Here is a 7,500-nt window from a genome sequence, read left to right as displayed (position 1 = left end):
TCAACCCTCTCGTCTCTCTTTGACAACTTTCTCTGTGTGTCTGCAGTGAAGAGCAGTTAGAGCTGAAAGAAGGAAAGAAAACAGCGTAAGCAGTGAAAAAGCCATTAAAAGAATATTTTCCCTGCTCTCCTTTTGTGCTCGCTCTCCTCCGCCTCGCCGCGGCTCCAAAACCACACAAACAAATGCAAATGGACCTGAAAACTTTACAGAGAGAGGAGGAGGGGCAGAGGGGGGGAGGGGGGGGGGGGCTGCTTGAGAGAGGAGCTGAATGGGCTCTAAAGGAGGGCCTAATTAATCTAAGTACAGCACCAATAGGCCCACTTGGAATTTTTTTCACCCCTTTATCTGAATGGGAGGAGGAGGAGGAGGAGGAGGAGGAGGAGGAAGGGGGGGGGGATAAAGAAAAAGAGAAAGAAAGGAAAAGAAAGAAAAGAGAGAGGGGATCAGGCCTCCACCTTTTCTATCCAGAGACCCGCCTCATTCAGCCCTTCCATGTTTAACAGCACCCCCCCCCCCCCCCCCCCCCTCAACCCCCCCTACCCACCCTAACCCCTGCTGGAATCAATCAGTCTGATTCTCCTGTGTGTGTGTGTGTGTGTGTGTGTGTGTGTGTGTGTGTGTGTGTGTGTGTGTGTGTGTGTGTGTGTGTGTGTGTGTGTGTGTATATTTGAAGCTTCAGGATATTTTTGCTTCAATCAAACATTAAACTTCTCTTTCAAAACTCTTTGAAAATAAAGTGACACAAAGCAGCAGCTACACACTGACAGTATGAACACACAGAGCTACACATGTATATATATATTTATATTTATATTATAACACAGTGAGTGTAGAGCAGAGCATGAACTCAGGTCTCTATCAGTGATGAAGCTCCGTTCACACTGCAGCTCCATGAACCAGACACAGAAAAACATTTGGTTTGGACAACAATGGACCAACAATACTGGACAGAGAGTAAGAGGGTTGAGAGGTAGATGAGGAGGAGGAGGAGGAGGAGGAAGAGGAGGAAGAGGAGGAAGAGGAGGAAGAGGAGTCAGGAACACAACAATGATGACGGAGGATAACAGTTCAACCAGATGTGAGCTTCTGTACTGTTGCAGGTATGATCCAGATGTTTCTAAATGAGAACCAGTGAGTCTAACTGGGACAGTCATCAGCATCGTACTGTTATAATGAGAAGATAATGAGAAGAGTCCTCCATTAAAACCATTCATTCATTCATTCATTCATTCATTCAACAGCAAGAAAACCAGGATCTGCTGGAAGACCTCTTTATTGGCATTAAAGTATACAATGAAACACACACACACACACACACACACACACACACACACACACACACACACACACACACACACACACACACACTGACTGAGTCATGGAGCATCATGAGTGGATCTATGTGGACGAGGCAGCAGAGACAACGTGTCATTATCACCATCCTAGGGCAGCATGTGCATCCTTCACCATCCTAGGACAGCATGTGCATCCTTCACCATCCTAGGACAGCATGTGCATCCTTCACCATCCTAGGACAGCATGTGCATCCTTCACCATCCTAGGACAACATGTGCATCCTTCACCATCCTAGGACAGCATGTTCATCCTTCACCATCCTAGGACAACATGTGCATCCTTCACTATCCTAGGACAACATGTGCATCCTTCACTATCCTAGGACAACATGTGCATCCTTCACCATCCTAGAACAACACGTGCATCATTCACTATCCTAGGACAACATGTGAATCCTTCACCATCCTAGGACAACATGTTCATCCTTCACTATCCTAGGACAACATGTGCATCCTTCACCATCCTAGGACAACATGTGAATCCTTCACGATCCTAGGCCAACATGTGCATCCTTCACCATCCTAGGACCAGACTCATTCCTACAGCAGCAGTGTGTGATTTGTGTGTGTTAGTGTGTATTAGTGTGTGTTTGTGTGTGTGTGTGTGTGTGTGTGTGTGTGTGTGTAGCAGCAGTGTGTGATATGTGTGTGTTAGTGTGTATTAGTGTGTGTGTGTGTGTGTGTGTGTGTGTATCAGCAGTGTGTATTAGTGTGTGTGTGTGTAGCAGCAGTGTGTATTAGTGTGTGTGTGTGTGTGTGTGTGTGTGTAGCAGCAGTGTGTGATGATGTTTCCACCTCGCTGCCACTCTGATGCTTCGTGTCACTGTGTTGATGCAAAAACACAGAAATAGTTTGAAGAGGTTTGAAAGAATAGTTTGTTTTTTCAGATGTGTGATGTGAAAAAATAGTTTCAAAGATAGTGTGTGTTAGTGTGTGTGTGTGTGTGTATCAGTGTGTAGCAGCAGTGTGTGTGTTTGTGTGTGTGTGTGTGTGTGTTTGTGTGTGTGTGTGTGTGTGTGTGTGTGTGTGTGTGTGTATCAGTGTGTAGCAGCAGTGGTCAGGTGCAGAACAATGGGGCAGCAGCAGCAGGCAGCAGTTGAATGCTCGGGGTAAATCAGTAATGGAGCTAAAGGGCAGACGCCTGTGGGGAATTTGCCGGCTTATAAAGGAGCTTTAAGAGGGGCCTTCATTCATATGGGCCCAAAGAGATTTGAATTGCCTCCTTCACAATCACTTGAAAGGATGAGCTCAGGGTGTTCCGAAACAAAGTGGAAATCACTCTGCCTTTCAGCGCTTCTAATAAGCTTTTAACTATTTTACATTATGGCGCTCCCCTCGTCCTCGCCCTCCTCGCCACCATTGTGGCCCTCCGGCCGAGCCCGAGCCGACTTAAATGTCTGATTTATACTTTTCTTCACGGTGAATTTAAACTTTTTTCTTTTTTTTCTCCTGAAATCCCACGAAAGCTTTTTTATGATAAAATGGAAGCAGCTCATTATTCAGGGACCCTGCTGTCGAGGCCGCTGGAGACGTGTTGGTTTGGAGCTCGCAGGCCGCTCGCAGGACACTGGCAGGACGCAGGACGCTGGCAGGACGCAGGCAGGACGCTCGCAGGACACTGGCAGGACGCAGGACGCTGGCAGGACGCAGGCAGGACGCTCGCAGGACACTGGCAGGACGCAGGACGCTGGCAGGACGCTTGCATGACTTTTGCATGACTTTTGCATGACGCTTGCATGACGCTTGCATGACGCTTGCATGATGCTTGCAAGACGCTGGTAGGACGCTGGCAGGACGCTGGCAGGACGCTGGCAGGACGCTGGAGACGTGTTGGTTTGGAGCTCGCAGGCCGCTCGCAGGACACTGGCAGGACGCTTGCAGGACGCTGGTAGGACGCTGGCAGGACGCTGGCAGGACACTGGCAGGACGCTTGCAGGACACTGGCAGGACGCTGGCAGGACGCTGGCAGGACGCTTGCAGGACACTGGCAGGACGCTGGCAGGACACTGGCAGGACGCTTGCAGGACACTGGCAGGGCGCTTGCAGGACACTGGCAGGACGCTTGCAGGACACTGGCAGGACGCTGGCAGGACGCTGGCAGGACGCTTGCAGGACGCTTGACGCTGCATCTTGTTCTCAACAGCAGCTGAAAGTTATAGAAGCACTTCTCCTTTAATTTCAGAGAGGGCCGTCCTCCGCCCCCGTCCCCCCCCCCCCCCGTCCCCCGTCCATCAGGACTCTGCATTGTGAAAGCTTCGGCTGTCGTCTCCATGGAAACCGTTTATTGCTCTGGAAATTGCTTCAGTCTTTTCGGAGCGTCAGAGGTCAGAGGTTCAACCAGGACATGACGGGCTGAACTGAACCCTAAAAGTCTCCGTGGGGGAGTGGAGGTGGGAGGTTGGGGGGTTTGGGGGGGGGGGGTTTAGAGGTGGGGGGGGGGGGTCCTGTTGCCCTCTAGATGACTCGGAGCTGCAGCGAGCCGTGTGGACATTAAGAATTTCATGGTAATTATGGAATAAAAGGAGGGGGGGCACGACCTCTGCAGCCCTGATTAAGACCTCATAACTGCTGCTGAGCGCCCCCCCCCCCACTCATCAACACACACATACACACACACACACACACACACACACACACACACACACACACACACACATACATACAAGTGTCTCTGCAGTATCAGGCTGTAGAAGAAGAAGCAGGAGGAGAGTTCAGTTGTAAAATCAATAATCAATCAATCAGAGGGTCAGATAATCAGTAACTTCCTGGAGTCTCTGCTGGTTGCCAGGCAACAGCAGCCCGTCACATGACGCTGTCGTAAAGTGTCGCAATTGTTGTTTATTTTTAAATTAAAACTTTTTGTACGGATGAAACAGACGAGATATAAAATCATCAATCCGTAACCATGACGACCTCGTTTAAAAAAGGATATGGAAACTGTTTTAAAATTCTGAGTCAGGATGAAGAGTTGATGATGATGATGATGATGATGATGATGATGTCAGAGGTTTGAAGCTGTGAAGAAGCAGAGTTGAACTGCTCCTTTAACCCTTCACTGCTCAGATGAATGAACCAATTAGTGAGTAACAGAGGATGAAACTCTACTCTGCCCCAGGCGGGGGGGGGGGGGGGGGGGTGATGGGTGAGGTGGGGGGGTTTACAGGTGCAATCAGTGAGGGGGGGGGGAGTCAGAGGTTATCTTGTAGAGCAGAGGGCAGAAACTTCCATCTGCTTACTGAACAGCAGCTCTGAGGCTCAGTTTCCTGATCTGTATCTAAACCTGAAGACTCTGTTATATTATATATTATATATTATTATATTATATTATATTATATTATATTATATTATATCATATTATATTATATTATAATATAATATATTATATTATATTATATTATATTATATTATATTATATTATATATTATATTATTTATAATATATTATAATATATTATATTATATTATATTATATTATATTATATTATATATTATATATTATATATTATATATTATATATTATCTATTATAATATATTATATTATATTATATTATATTATATTATATTATAGATTCACTTAAAGGAAAAGTTCACAATCAGTGGATTACTTATAAACGATATCAGTGACCCTCTGCCAGTGTTTGTTATTTTTGACTGTAAACACAAACTGATTACAAGGAAACAGGTTATTATGATCACACCAATGCAATGTTCATAACATCACAGACACTGAAATGTTGGGATCTAGTAGAGTTCAAAACCGCACAAATTCTGTATAAAGCACATCATAAATCACTTCCTGGCCATATACAAAAAAACTTTAGTGATAGAGAATACGATCTAAGAGGGAGATGGACTTATAAACAACCAATTGTTCACACTACTCTGAAAAGCATGTGTGTATCTGTCTGTGGGGTTAGGGTTAGGAAGCTGTGGAACAAGTTCACATCTGGTGCAATTTAAAAATAAGTTAAAAAATGTCATTTTGGAAAGATACAGTCTTGAAGGTGGAGAATGATTTATGGGACTAATGTTAGATGTTTATATTGCTGAGTATGTACATGTAGGTGTGTGTATATGTGTGTATATGTGTGTAGGTGTGTGTATATGTGTGTAGGTGTGTGTATATGTGTGTATATGTGTGTATATGTGTGTATATGTGTGTAGGTGTGTGTATATGTGTGTATATGTGTGTATATGTGTGTATATGTGTGTATATGTGTGTAGGTGTGTGTATATGTGTGTATATGTGTGTATATGTGTGTAGATGACATGTATGTTTGTTTGTTTATGTATAAGTAATGTATGTACATATATTTACATGGTTTAAAGGTTTAAAGGCATCTATAAGCTAGTAGCTGCAGCCCTGCTGTTAGAGGGATGTGTTTATAACTCAATATAAAAGTTATAATGTAAGATCATGTCTACACTACCAGCCATTACTGTGTGTGTGTGTGTGTGTGTGTGTGTGTGTGTGTGTGTGTGTGTGTGTGTGTGTGTGCGTGTGTGTGTGTGTGTGTGTGTGTGTGTGTGTGTGTGTGTGTGTGTGTGTGCTTGGCTGCTCTCTTGATTGACACTTTCCTGTCACTCTATTCTGTCTCTTTTGGACTAACTGACCCCCCATACTCTAAATACCCCTCCCCCTCCTGCCCCGGGGCAGTGTGTGTGTGTGTGTGTGTGTGTGTGTGTGTGTGTGTGAGTGTGTGTGTGTGTGTGTGTGTGTGTGTGTGTGTGTGTGTGTGTGTGTGTGTGTGTGTGTGTGTGTGTGTGTGAGTGTGTGTGTGTGTGTGTGTGTGTGTGTGTGTGTGTGTGTGTGTGTGTGTGTGAGTGTGTGTGTGTGTGTGTGTTGGAGGTGACAGAGCATGCAGCAGCTCTCAGACTCTCTTCAGAGACTCTTCAGCCTCCACTTCTACCTGTCGACCTGCTGACCTTTGACCCCTGAGGATAAAGAGAGTTAAGAGGCGACATGATCACCGTTAAAGTCACAGAAGCACAGCTGCAGGCTGATTGGACGTCACGTCTGCGTCTGCACACTAATACTACTCTCATACTATAAATATCACCTTTAGTTATTAGTGTTGGAGGTTAAACTTGATACAGGTTTTTTTTAACATCATTTTATTTAGTTTTTATCAACGGTTCAATTTACACATTTTCATACACTCTTTTTTCCCTTTACAGATTTACATGTTTATAATAATCTTTATACACGTGTTCAAGTATTAAACAAGAAAGCAACACGAGGAAGAAAGAAAAGAAAAGAAAGGAAAGGAAAAGGCAAACCGAACCACTCTGAGTCACCACCAATAAAAGGTCTCACTAGTATCTGGTTGGATCAGATATTACAGCGAGACGTCTCAGGCCGTACTCACACTAGGACATCGTACCGTGCCGGAGCACGTTTGCCCTAAAGTCCGGATTATGTGTCTAGTGTGAGTGTAAGTGTACCGAGCTTGAGTACGCTACACTTCCCTGGTACGGTACGGTTGGAAGAGGTGTGCTTAGGCACGGTTCACTTGGTCACGCATGAACACTAGGGAATCATATTGTTCCCTAAAATAAGACGTTTTATCTCCCCGGAAAAGAAGCCAATGTTCCAGGAATCCCGACACTAGCTGATCCCTGGTCATTTCACAAGCAACACTAAATGCAACGAGGAGACATTATGTATGTATGGGTTCCCAATCCGTATTATTTTATCATTATTAAGGCAAAAGAACTCAGTTTATGTCCATGGACATTATAATGAAAAGGCTATAGGCTTAATATTAGTTAGCATCCAGCGTGCTGCGTGGACTTCATTACATCTTGCTGCACCGCTGCTACAATTATGAAATGATTAGTTTATTGTCTGTGACTGTGACTCATAAAAGTCATATTTTACTAATCTGCATTATATAAACTAACTTTAGTTAAAGTCATTTGGCGACTTCTAAGTCTTTAAACTAAGTCTTACTTTTACTGGAGTAAAGAGTTGAATCAGGACGTCTGCTTTTACGAGTCTTTTTACACCAGTATCTAGTACTGCATACTACACAGGCATGACTCAGAAGAACAAGCTGCACTTTTTAATCATCGTTGTGTTAATTGATCGGCTGTGTTGTGTTTTACCGGCGCACAGCACGCCAACACACACCTGTGCATGTTT

This window comes from Scomber scombrus, chromosome 9 (assembly GCF_963691925.1).
Source record: "Scomber scombrus chromosome 9, fScoSco1.1, whole genome shotgun sequence".
NCBI lineage: Eukaryota > Metazoa > Chordata > Actinopteri > Scombriformes > Scombridae > Scomber > Scomber scombrus.
Note: the sequence above shows the minus strand (reverse complement) of the source record.